Below are 13,059 nucleotides of genomic sequence, written 5' to 3'. Positions count from 1 at the left end.
ATGTGCAGATTTATTCCTCAGATGTTTAATTCTATGTGTTATGGTGGCATTTTTCCCCCTCAGGAAAGTGGCTTTCCAGTGCTTCCTGACAGACCGGTACTTGTCTTCAACTATTATTAGGGAAGAAACATCTGCAGCATAAAGAAGACATGTTTTGTGCAAGAGGTCTTGTTGAAAAACACTGTAAATATGGGCTTAGTGATATACCATTACAAAGAGCTGCCACCTTCTATCCTGCATGTTGCTTTGCACTGTAAACAATAGTGGGGGGGCGGAGGAAGAAACTAACTGGGACTACAAGAAGTATTTTACTTTAGGCATAAAATAATTGAAATAACTAGTCACATAATCTGATTTAGTGTTTGAACTCAATTTTGTCAAATGACCTTTTAAAAAACAAAACAAAAAAACCCCAATCAAAACAGAACCCCAAAAACCAAACCAACAAACAAAAAAACCCCAAAACCAAACAAACAGGGAGTCTGTTGTCTTTAGAACTGTCCTATACTTTTTTCTTGTTGTTCAGTCACATTTCATGAAGTTAAAAAGTGTTAGATTGGCAAGTCCGTGGTCTTGTGCCAGAAGACAGATACTGTAAGATGAGTTCCCGATCATGGAGAAAAGCAAGGGTATAGCACGTGTGTGGAGGGATCTTTTTCTTTTGCTGTAGTTCCTTTGGAGTCATAGAACATTGTTAATTTGGAAGAGCCTATACAATGGACTGTATTTCTGCTTTCAAGACTCTTGTTATGGAAAAAAATATCCTGAGGAAGGTAGGTCAGGAAGATGGGAAATCAATGTTGATTAGATGAATGATATTTTAAAAGTAGAACTTAAAGGGAGGTTTTCAATATACCCGAGCAATACTTAAGCTTCATTATCCCTCTTAAAACACTTTAGAAATAACTGTGTGACAACAAAAGAAATTGGTAAAAAGTTGCCAGTTTTTTGTGTCACTGTGTAAGAACTGGTAGGAGAGTCCTCAGATGTCTTCGTTGGCCTGCACCAGACATGGTGCATTGAGAAAGCCTTAAATGAGGTACAAACACAGAACTTTGTCTGTAGTGACAAGGTACTCAAAGTTATAATTTAACCAGAAGTCAATAGCCTATGCTATATAAGATGAGAGGATACATTTTGGAAGGTAGAACTAAAAATATAAAGGAGAGAATAAATGCTATTTAAAAAAAAAAAATTAAACTTGTCAGATATGACTACTTGTTTTAGGTGCTTTTCTCTTTCACATTAAAGTTAAATTACTGGACTTCAAAACTGAAAAAGTGTTCTGATCCTTTTTCTCTACTGACTTATTAAATCCATTTCTGTTCCTTATGCTGTTGTAAGCTATTTCCTATATAATTCAGAAAAAAACATTTGTTTTTGCAAATGTTAGTGTGTTACTTCATTTTTCAAAATAACAACTTATAGAAATCTAAATTTGTGAGCTTGGGAAATAATTGTATTGAAGAAACAGAAAATCTAGTTCTTACTAAACTTCAAAAACATGAATGAATTTTAATTGTAGCTAATATTTATCTGCAACTTAGTCTTATGCAGTATAACACCTGGTTATGCCTGATCGTTTGGGTAGTTCTTTTTATTTTTTCCCTTGAGATTAAGGACTTGCCTACCCCAGAGCTTTTAAGAAAGAGCACTATGCTCCTGTTCTTTTTTTCTGGAAAATAGGAATAAGCGAACAAATCTTATTCTGGAATAACTGCCTGAAGAACATAACTCAAAACTTCTAAGTTTGTTTTTTTTTTTAATAACCCCGTGCTTCTCTGAAATAAGTTCTCAGCCTTATATTGTCTGCTTAGACTTGTATATTTTCTTCTATAGTCAGTTGAAAGCCTTTCTGCAGTGATAATAAGCCTCTTAGGCATTTGCTATGTCTAACTGAATGTTTAAAGATTTTGTGTGACTCATAATTTGATAGTTAAACAAGAAAGGGTATGATATGGAAGTCAGCAGTAATTGCTCATTGTATTAGAAATGAGCTACTGTTGAATTAAAATGTCTTTTGTTATTTTGTGATTTCACCTCTAAGAAAATTCCTTTTCAAGTTTACTTCTGGACTTTACCTGCTATTGAAAACTGGTGCAGAAACAAATAGATTTTCTGTGTAGGAAAAAAGTGTAGGGTTTTCATATAAACCTTCAAGTTAGTTTGCAACTTGGTGAAGTTCTGACATTTGATTTTTTGTATGATTTTTATTCTTGAGCTTATTAATACAAAATGATCAACTCTTTTTATTGGTGTGGGAATACAAGGAATTTGGGAAAACATCAGTAAAAATGGTGAATAATTCGGCAGACTTGGTAGTACCCTTTTACTCTACACGTAAGAGGCACTATGAGACAGTGAGTCCTAAGATGAGTGGTAGCACAGAGAAAAGGTTTCTATTTGGGTAAGCTGAATCTGTAGGTTACTAGCAAATGTGTTTTCAGTGTCTTTCTGTAGATTTTGAAGACCAATTCAGGGATTGTGAGGTGAAATCTCACCTCCCTTTGTATCTCTCAAAGGAGCTGCTCGTACACTGAATAACGCAACTGTTTTTTCCACTTTCTGAAAATGATGGGGATGATGATAGTATGAAATGAAAAGGGAAAGGAGTATGAGGATTAATGAGGAGCAGCTGTAGGCCTCAGGTTATTATGAAACTAAGAAATCCAGAAAACATCAGCAAAAAGCAGCTGAAAGACTCAGAAGTTGAAGAGGGAGAGTAACCTAGAAGGAACTTGAGTGGGAATGCAAAATGTTGAAATTATTGCAAAGAGACATGGGTGCTGGCAGTTAAGGGCAGGCAGAGCACCCAGAGGGTGTTGCCAGAGGATGCTGCAGGTGTAACAGCAGCAGGAGGGGAAGCCCCAGGGTGCTGAAGAGCACAAGGAGCTAAGCTGTTTGTGACTTGTCTTGGACGTGCCTGCAAACAAGTGGAAGAATGGCAAACAAAATGAATTCTGCACCCAGGCATTTTCTTTGTGCCCAATTTCCTGTCATACAGCCATTAAAATGTTGTTTACTTTACTAACCTGCTCCAAGCAATGCCTATGTTGTTTTCAGGCAGACAGCCATCACAGTAAGTGTTCTCAAATGTTTTGCTTCAACTCTGTAGCATTCTGAATAAGGTGTCAGCAATACAGCCTCAGTTAAAGACAGAGAAAAATTTCAGTAAGTCATCGCCTGTATCTCTACATTGCTTTAATTAGTGCCTTACATCTTTTTAGATGCAATATTGATATTAATATGCAAGAATTAAACTTCATAAGTTCTGTGGCTGCAGAATGATGCTTCGTAGATGGACTAATCCAATATTCTGACACTTTCACTTTATGATTTTCATTAGTGTCCCTAGAAATTGTTAGAAAACAGGGAATAAATTATTGATGTTAAGCTTTCTGTAATATGAGGCTAGTGAATAAAAGTGGTACGACAGTAATGTTATTCAATTAGGTGGCTGCTTTTTTGCTTGAGTCCACTTGAATAGAATCTCAATTTATTGAGTAGAACAAACAATGTAAAAATCATTAGCAATGTGAAAGGTTACTTATTTAACTAGATTTTGATCTCAAAGATTATTTTAGTGAAGAAAAACATGGAAAAAATGAAAATCATCTTTGTATACAACACATTCTGGTCTAACATCTAATTGCATTTAGAAAGCAAGTAGCTTAATATCTTTGTAAGAAATTATTCCTTCTTAAAACATCATGAAGTGACTGGTTGGAAGGTCCTTAAGGTGTCAAAACCAATACCTGTTATTTTATGTTCTTGGAGGATTTCCTTTTATGAATTTAAAAATGTTCTTTTGTTCTTACAGTTTGTTTGTGGAAAAACAGAGAACTTGCCAAGATCACATGAAATACAGATTGTGGATATCTGCCATCTATGGCAAAGAAAAATTTGCAGTTAACCATGCTTTTTTTTTCTTGTGGCTGCTTTTTTGGTGTGGTATTTCTACTTTTTTTTATAAATTAGAGTTCAAGTTGGAACAACTGCTTTATTACACTTCAACAGGTTTTAACCATCTTTCATAAATACTTCAGAAGTGAATTTATATTGCTAGGACAATTTAAATACTTTATTGTGGTATCTGATAATCTACTTTTAGATAGATAGTAGATAATCTACTTCAGAAGTCCTATAGGTTTTGTTTAACCTGTGTTCAAATACAGTCCTAGCCTGGATCCATGGTATATGCAAACAAATTTGACTTGAGTAGGACAGCTCTTACCCTAGCCTCCATTTCCAACATCTTGATATTTGTGTCCAAGAAAGAATAGCTTCCTTCCAGCAGAGATTAGGTGACCATTTGAAGTGTTAAATTAGCATATTTGAATTTTTGGTGTGAACAATGTAGTATGTCTTAACATAATTTTTTAGGCCTGCTTTGACTAGTTGAACGTTGCTGCAAGTAACAGCATGTATTGTCTGCAGAAGTCATATGCTTGCATGTCCTCATCTCTTACTCATTTATTTTAAAATTAAGTACATGAGCTGGAAAAGATTCCCTGCTTTCCACCAGTGGGCAGTGGTGAACTTCTGTTGCTTTGATTTGCTGGGGCTTTCCTGGGTTCTTGGACAGGAAATCGTTAGGCAGTGTGTAATGAAAACCTGTCTGTTTAACCAAAAATTTGTTAAAATTGAATTTTCTTATTTCAATGAGCTGGCATTTTTATGATTTCTTGGTAAGAACTTTCCAATTGACTTTTGCTCTAATATTTGAATTCTTGGACATTGCCAGAATGAAATTCCCTTTTATATAAACAACAAAATGAAACACCACTTGGATATGACCTAAGAATTTTTTTCTTTTATTGAGGACTTGGATTTAACTACAGTTACAAATGAAGAGATCACACCCAAATACTCATAGCTGAGATTCTGGAGTTCCTGTTCTGCAGAAGAACCAAACTGATCTGGTCTGCAAACCAGATTAAAACCAAAATATTTTGTAGATAATCTTAAAAAAAAAAAAAAAAAAAAAAAAGTTTTGTGTTAGTAAAAGCTCACTTTTCACTGACATTATTTCTTCCCCCCCCCATTTAATTCATTTAACTTACTCAAGAGACATTACAGTTTCCTTATCTGTCTGTTAACACTACCTATGAAGTTACAAAAGCTAAAAATGGAAGGAGAAAAAAACTTGGAAAGTTTATATGCTTTGTATGACACTATGATGCAATATTCTATATGTCCATCAATGATTTGGACATATTACTAGCATTGTTGGCATGCAGTGGAAATGGCTGATATTTGAATCAGGAGTGATACCATTCTGTAATTTCTGAGGTATTTTCTTTTAATTTATTTGGATGATGTTGAAAGCCATATTTCAGAGCTGACCAAGGATTAAAAAGTCTAAAGTAGAAGAGGTCTTGCAGCAGTACAAAATGACTCAAGTACCATGTTAGAGTTCTTGTTTAGACCTGTGAGTCAAGACTACATCTTGCCTTATTTCCGCAGAGAATATATTTCTGAGGGGCTGGAGGGTAAGAGACACACTGACGTAAATATTCTTCTGTTTCCTTGTTTCTTGTTTGTTTGTGGTTGTGTGGGTTTTTTTGGTTGTTTTTTTTTTTTTTTTTTTAAGAAATGCCCCTGTGTTTTAGGGTCTTTCACTGAGTCTTAACGTTTGGAAAGCAATCCTTTTCCATGATATCTCTCTTTTACCTAAAATCATGGTCAGCTCAAGTAGTTCAGGGAGCTTAGATTGACAGAAAGGCTGTATAATTAATTCTTTAGATGTTGAACCTAAAAACCCCAAAACTCTAGCCATCTAGAAAAAGCTTTTACTAGATTTTTTTAGGAAACAAAATGACTATTTCTTTCTCCAGAACTGTATCATATGAAGATCAAAAATAAGATACATAAATGCTGACCAATTTTCTTTACTAAACTCAGTTGTAGTTGTTATGTGTTCAGGATGTGTTTCAAATACTTGTCTCTTGGGTCTAAGTTAAAATGGCCTAGAGGTTTAAATCCTTGCTGTGAATAAGTGAACTTTGTCTAGTTACACAAGGAATTGTGCTAATTATCAGGCTGTCAGGTGTTCTGAGTTTGACCTCTCCCAGGCTTATTTTTTTCTTTTTTTCCCCTTAAGATTCTGTTTTAGCCTTGAGTAAATTCTAGCCTTTAGTAAATTCTTTAAAATTGGAGAAATATGAAGAGAGAATGATATTCTAGGCTGGCATGTTGGGCCACTTGCAGGAAAGAGTACCCTTAGACTCTGGACCTTTCCAATTTTGAACTGTGACCTCTAGCCCTTGGCCAGAAGCTCAGAAGACGGCGTTCCCTTCCTTATATTTGTTCAAGAAGGGAAAAATAAATTTATAAATATGTTCTCGGATGATGAAAATCTTATTTTTTAAAGGGAAAAAAAAAGCATTTAAATAAAATATTTTTGCATCTGTACTGAAAGTGTAGAGAAGAGTTCTTTCATGATCCAGGACAAATGTTTTTTCTACCAAGGATGGGGCAAATTGAACTTTTATCCCATATCATCACAGAAAGCTCTGTGAAAGAAAGGTGTTGCTTTCATACAGGACAAAAGGAAGGAAGATGTTGCTGCCTGAATGCTACGGGGTAGGGTGGGGACAGCTTTAGAGGAGCATATGTGAGAAACTGATTTAGGGCTGCAACTGGTCTGAACTGGCACAAATGCAGAGCAGTATGATTGTGAGAAGTTGGTGGGATAACATGAACTGGAGAGAAACCACAGACGTGTAGTATTTGCATGAGCGCTCAGAGCCTCAGAGGAGCAGTGAAAGCACTCTTGCTCTGCTGACTGGGAAACTCATGCACATTGCAAAGATTTGAGAGAGAAATCTGGGCTCTTTGAGCCATTTCAGAACGCAAGTCATCCATCATCAGTGGCATTGTGCACACACCCCATGCTCTTGTTCCTCCTGTGTTTATACTATTGCAGGGGCTGATTATTTTTGCTTTTCCAAAGCAGATAGCATTATTTTTCCTAAAGTCAAGATATCCGTGAGAAATACGGAGGGTCCTCTGTATTATAGTGTCTGACAGAAATAATCCCTGCTTATGCTCCCCCATTTGGTAGCAGTCTTACCTGACAGATTTTCTATAGAGTTTTCATTCATGAAGACTTTTGTTTTTACTCAGGACTTACTGAACTTTATTCTCTCTAAAGAACTTACTACTTTTACACCTTTCTTCCTTCTGCCCTCCTGTTTCTTCCCCCCTCAAACCTTTATTTAGCTCTTTAGGAGACATAGTGTGTGGAAAGTCCAAGTAGACTGCAGCAGCTCCTGGGCATTTCAAAGCAAATAGCTTGCAGCTCTTGTTTATATGGTCTGGTTGCAAAGCAGTATTGCTCCAAAAAGTGCCTTACATTTACCTTCATGCTACCGCAAGATAATATATTCATATTACCTTAGGCAAGTATAGTCTTACTCAATATCATTTCAAGTGGAAATAATGCCTTAAAATAGGCTGATGTCATAAAAGGAGAGCTTCCTATCACATGACAGCAGCTATTAAAGGAGCATACTGTTACCTAACATATGCCACTGAGTCTTTTGATGAAATAGATCAGCCAGGCACCTGATGGATATTGCTGTGACAATCCCACAAAGATCTCTGTCAAGGCGAGATGATACTGATATTCATAGTCCTAACCTGAGGTCTGATAAAAAGATCTCTCACTCATGTTTGGAAGAGGTTAGATTAAAATAGCTCTGTCTCATGTAGGTTAGCGCTTATAAGGTAAGAACTGCTGATTTTTACTGCCCACCACAATAAAAAGTTTGAGATTTTTAGCCATTAACAATAGCAGTTAGAGGAAAATCAGTTTGGCTTCTGTCTTTCTCTTCTGGGAATGAAATGAAAGAAAAGAGCTTTCTTGTGTCATGATTAGGATCACTGGCGGTGCTAATGATGGATTATAGATATAAGCAGGACAGCTGCAGTCTAACAAATAGTCGAGGCAAGCTCTGGTGTGTTTTGAACCATCTATTTGTAATTTCTAATGTAGCTGATGAAAGATAGCTTACAGGGACAAAAGTCCAATAGGTATTCCAGTGTTTGAAGGAAAGAATTTATTTTTCCCCCTGCAGCTTCTGATGTGTAAGGCACCATTCACAGAAAGCTAAATGACTGAAATGTGAGTGGGGTTATGCAGTATGCTTTTGTATGGCGCAAAATTGATAAGGCTGCATTTTACAAAGGAACTGGGAGATTTTTATCTGGTGGTGCCAGTGCCTTTCTAGTCAGTTTTCAGCTAGTTGCCAACCCCTATGTGGGTAGATTAGGTTTTTACCTTTTCCTGACCAGTTACAAAAGCAGTCCCAACATTTGGAGAAAGTCTAAAGGTATAGCTTTAGTTATATTAGAGTCTACAGTCAAGCAGAGTTGTGACAGTATAAAGGTTCATTTTTGCAGATGTTGCCAGTAGGGGAGGAGAACAGCTACAACAGATAAAAGTTATGGGGTTTGGTTTTGTTTTTTTTGTGTTTTTTTCTTTTTTTTTTTTTTTTAATGAAAGTGTATCTGCTGTGAACACACCATCATACTAAAAAGATTGATCCCCTAACCAAAATAGGTATATGGCTGTAACTAACAACAGTAATCAGTTTACCTTTTCTTAAAAACATACAAAAGAATTGTTGTTAAGGATTGTTTTTTCACTCTTTTTTTTTTTTCCTCCCCCTTTTATGTAGCCCAGATAAATACTTTAAATTTATGAAGTGTTATTAGCAGAGGCTCTACCATGACTAGAAAGGCTTTCCTTTTTAAACTTGCACTCAGTAATTCTAAAGGAGCCAATTGCTGCTAAACTAAAGGAAATCTAACATTATTTTTCCTTGGTAATCATTGCTTTTGAATGTTGTCAAAGGAACTTTGGTCTCCTTTTCCCCATTGTAGCACTCTGCTACTCTGGATTGTCCTACTGATAAAGCTTTATAAGAAATATTCTTGAAGCTAAGAATATAAAAATTCCAATTTATTGGTTCAATTGTTAATTTCACAGCTCAGTGATTATTTCAAAATATACACTGGTTGGCTGAGATATATCTCTAGGCAAATATTGATTTTTAGGGTTTTTTAATGCAAAGAATTACTTCTCCTAATTCTCTATGATTTTTTTTTTTTAATTAAAAAAATTCTATTCAACTGCTCAGGAAGGTAACATGAAACTTTGAGTTAAAATATTTTTATCGTTACTAAGGAGACAGTGAAGGCAGTTTTCATTTTATAAAATATCTATATTTAGTCCCTGTTTGCAATAACTTCTTCCTGGAACTGAGGAATCAAAAGTTCTCTCCATATCTCCATTTAAACCAATGGAGACCCCCAGGTTTAAAAAGATGATGATGTTGTTAGCTAGCAACAGCTTGTTGCTACTCTCTTGAGCCTCGATTTAATGCCTCCATTCAAAAAAGCCTGTTAGCACCTCCATACCTTTTAAACGCCACAGAATGTTTCTGACCTCAGTGGGAATAACGTATAATGTGGACATTCTGACATCTGTCCAATGTGCTGCACTAGTGGAAACATTTTGTGGGGAAAAAAAACCAAAAACAAACAAACAAAACCAAACCAAAAACAAGTTTGGAAGAGTCAAAAACATAGACAAAGTCTGTGGTAAAAGATCTTGTCAGTCCATTGATGTTTCAAAATCTACATGTAGAAACTATAGGAAACTATTTTATTGCACAGGGAATCTTGATTCAGATTCTAGAGCTTTTGTTTTTATTGAAACTTACTGTCTCACAAAACGCTCAGCTTTTTGTATAACTTTATGCACATCAAGCCCTCTCTTGCTCCATCTGTGATTTGGTTCAATGGATCTATTTTGTCTTTTTTTTTTTTTTTTTTAAGTTCCAGTGTGGTTTTTGCTGCAGGGACTTTTTTTAACCTTTATTAAGCTGCTGCTTTACATGTAATGTGAAAGGAACCTTCTTTATCGTTATAAAAACAAATGTGCCCTGTAAACCCTTAACTTAGGGAATATTTGTATTCTTTAATTTACAAACTTTGTTTAACACTAGAATATTATTTAATGTGTCTCAGATACTGGATCATGAGAGACAAATCTCACACAATAAGAAAAGTATTTATGTATTGCTGTGATATGAAAAACAAACAATGAAAATAAGACTATAGAGTAGGAACTTTCATAAAAAGCAAATCCGCCATTATTCACTAACTTCTATTTAAGCAAACCACCGAGTCAGTGGGAGCTCTTCTTATCTAACAATAAACCAACAACAAAATAAAAAGGAAATTGGCATTATTCTTTCACTTTGTTTAGAATGAAGTTTTAACTCTTGTGAGTTCTGATTGAACAGTAGTCAGTTTGTTCTGGCTACAGACTGAATACTATGTTCAAATTTGTGGTGCAGGTGTGTAAATGGAATCTAAATCTATGTAAATAGAAAGCTAAAATTTCATTGTAAAAAATATGAGTGACTTATCTATACAACTGTCCTGTACTTGAGTAGCTTCAACAGTCCACTTCGTAGATGTTAATAAGGTCTCTTTTGATGTTGCTTTCGGAAATGATATGTCCGACTTGAGTCAGAGATTCTTAATTTATTTTTTTTTAAATTTCTATTTCACCAGAAAAACTTCTCCTAAGTATTTGTCAGTATGCAGTTAGAAGCACCAGAATCATACATAACAATTCAGCTTAAGTGGCTTTTTCATATTGTATGGGTAAACCAAAAGCTACATCAACTTTGGAAGATGCCTGTCAACCCATTACTGAACTGCAAGTGCATTTTGAGGACAGACTGTATTCCTGGAGTAACTTCTGCTGAAGAAGTTGAACCACTGAGGTTTTCTGGAACTTAATTGCTTCAGTGAGGAACACAGACCCTTTTATGTGTCTTCCTTAGCCGAGGTTGATAAAACAAGAATTTGTTGGCAAAATATATGTCCCTTGCCTGCACACCATAGGTTAATGTAATCAGTAAAGGAAAACCCATTGATATTTATAGCACTACTTAAACACATCTGGCACTGTTTTTCCAGCTGCAACAAATTCTGTAAAATTACATACTGCTTAAAGTACAGAAAACAGACTTACTGTAGCTGTAAAGATGTTTGTATCAGCTAATTATATAGATTGTAGCTCCAAGATATTTTGGCCCCAAGAGATAAAAGGGGTTAAAGGGGTGAAAATATAGCTCTGCAGGTCGATAATATTCATTATGGTACTTAGTTCTGCTTGAGGACAATTTAATGCATTCTGTGTTGTTATCAGATTAAAATATCCCTCCATTTACTCTCAAAGAGCTTGATCTTACTGTATTTAATAATCTAAAGTCCATGGCACTCTTTTTCTGAGTAGATTGCAAGAATAATTCTAAAGTTTATTAGTTAAATAGCATGAATATAAACTTGGTAACACAGTACAAACATAAAAGCCAAATTTTCACTGCATCATTAACATGAATTTAAGCTAGCAGTTTTCTTTTTCAGAAGCTCTGTTGTGAAAATATAGCTATCATTGATCTTTCAAGTAAATTTTTAATTTAAAAGAATGTTTCTCCCAGTTCACAAACACACTTTTCTTCATTTCAGTTAGCTCACTCTTGCTCTTTCTCATCACTCCTAGTGCTGAAGCCTGAAACAAAGTCTATTTGGGAAACACAACCTGATAGTTCCTTCTAGACCTAGTGACTCCAACACTTATAAACGAGGCTCTGGGTGTTGCCTATTAGAAGAGAATTTTCTTTCCAGGCTTTAAAACAGTGTCAACTTCACAGCCTAGCATTTGAAAATCTGACTACCGTGCAAAATCTGAATCTCCTAAAAAGCTTCTGGAGGTGTCATCTGAAGAAGAAAGTAATCTTATTTCTCAAAGCTCATTTTTTAACAAAGCAACGTGGGGTTTTTTTTTGTTTGGTTTTGTTTGTTTGGTTGGTTTGTTTTTTAAAAACCATTGTTCTCAGAAAGTAATCTTTAATATGTTTTGGAAAAAAAATCATATTTCTTATATCAGAAACTAAAGTGTGCCTAATAGATATATTAATTTTCCTAGTGTTTCTTTCTGCATTACTCTTCTGTAAACAGAATACCCATTCTGTCTGTCAGAATAGCAAAGAGGTTAGAAGCAAGATCAAATATCTTGTCAGGAGAAAAGCCACTGTTCAGAAAAATTCTGAATGGCATGGAGCTGTTGTCTTTTCATTTCTTCCTTCACAGCTGGAGATGATACCAAACAGTGTTAAGATTAATAACTGACAAAGAATGAAAGCTGGACAGAAATAAATCAACTTGTGTTCTGTTTAAAAAAGAATTATTATCCAGAATAGCGTGAGCTCTCTATTCTCATCTTCTTAAAGCTTCTAAACACTTGTAGTAGCTAAATAGCCTGTAGAGAAAAGTAACATCAGCTCCAGATTCTTGAAAAGCTATTTCTGGTACAATAAGTCTTAACTTCAGTTACACTAATTCCCAATATGTGGGAAAAATTACTCAGTAAATTGAAATCCTGTAAAGATTTTATTTATTTATTTATTGCTTATTTCCTATCTGTTATTCTGTAGCAAAATTGCTGTACTTTGTCCTTGTAGACAACACCTCAAATACTTTTAAAACCTGTTAGATGAGTATTTAAGCTGTATATCACTACATGCTACTGTATTACCTAACGTAGCTTTGTAAAACCTTGATTCCATACTACTTTTGTTCAAACTTCAAAGGGCTAAATTAGAATATATGATACGGCCCTAACATGGTTGAAGTTACTTTGTTGAGTACTACTAGTACATATCGTTTGTGATTTCTAATCCACCTTCTTCCTTTGTCTAGTGTGTGATTAAAAAAACAAACAAACAAACAAAAACCAAATGGATTAGAGCCCAGATCTATATTTTCCACTTAATCTCTTTTTGGAAGCACATGTAGTATTTGGACTGGATTCTATATCAGAAGCTAGGGTAATATTTTGCTTTTGATTAACAGTTTATCAAATAACAATGCTATTTAGAAGCTCTTCTTATAAGCAGCAACGTTATTTAAAAACAAACGATGAACCCCTATCTGATGTCTGTTCTCTGCTCTTGTTTTCGGCAAAGTCAGATT

The sequence above is a fragment of the Calonectris borealis genome, chromosome 4, assembly GCF_964195595.1.
Source record: "Calonectris borealis chromosome 4, bCalBor7.hap1.2, whole genome shotgun sequence".
NCBI lineage: Eukaryota > Metazoa > Chordata > Aves > Procellariiformes > Procellariidae > Calonectris > Calonectris borealis.
This window is presented reverse-complemented; position numbering follows the sequence as displayed.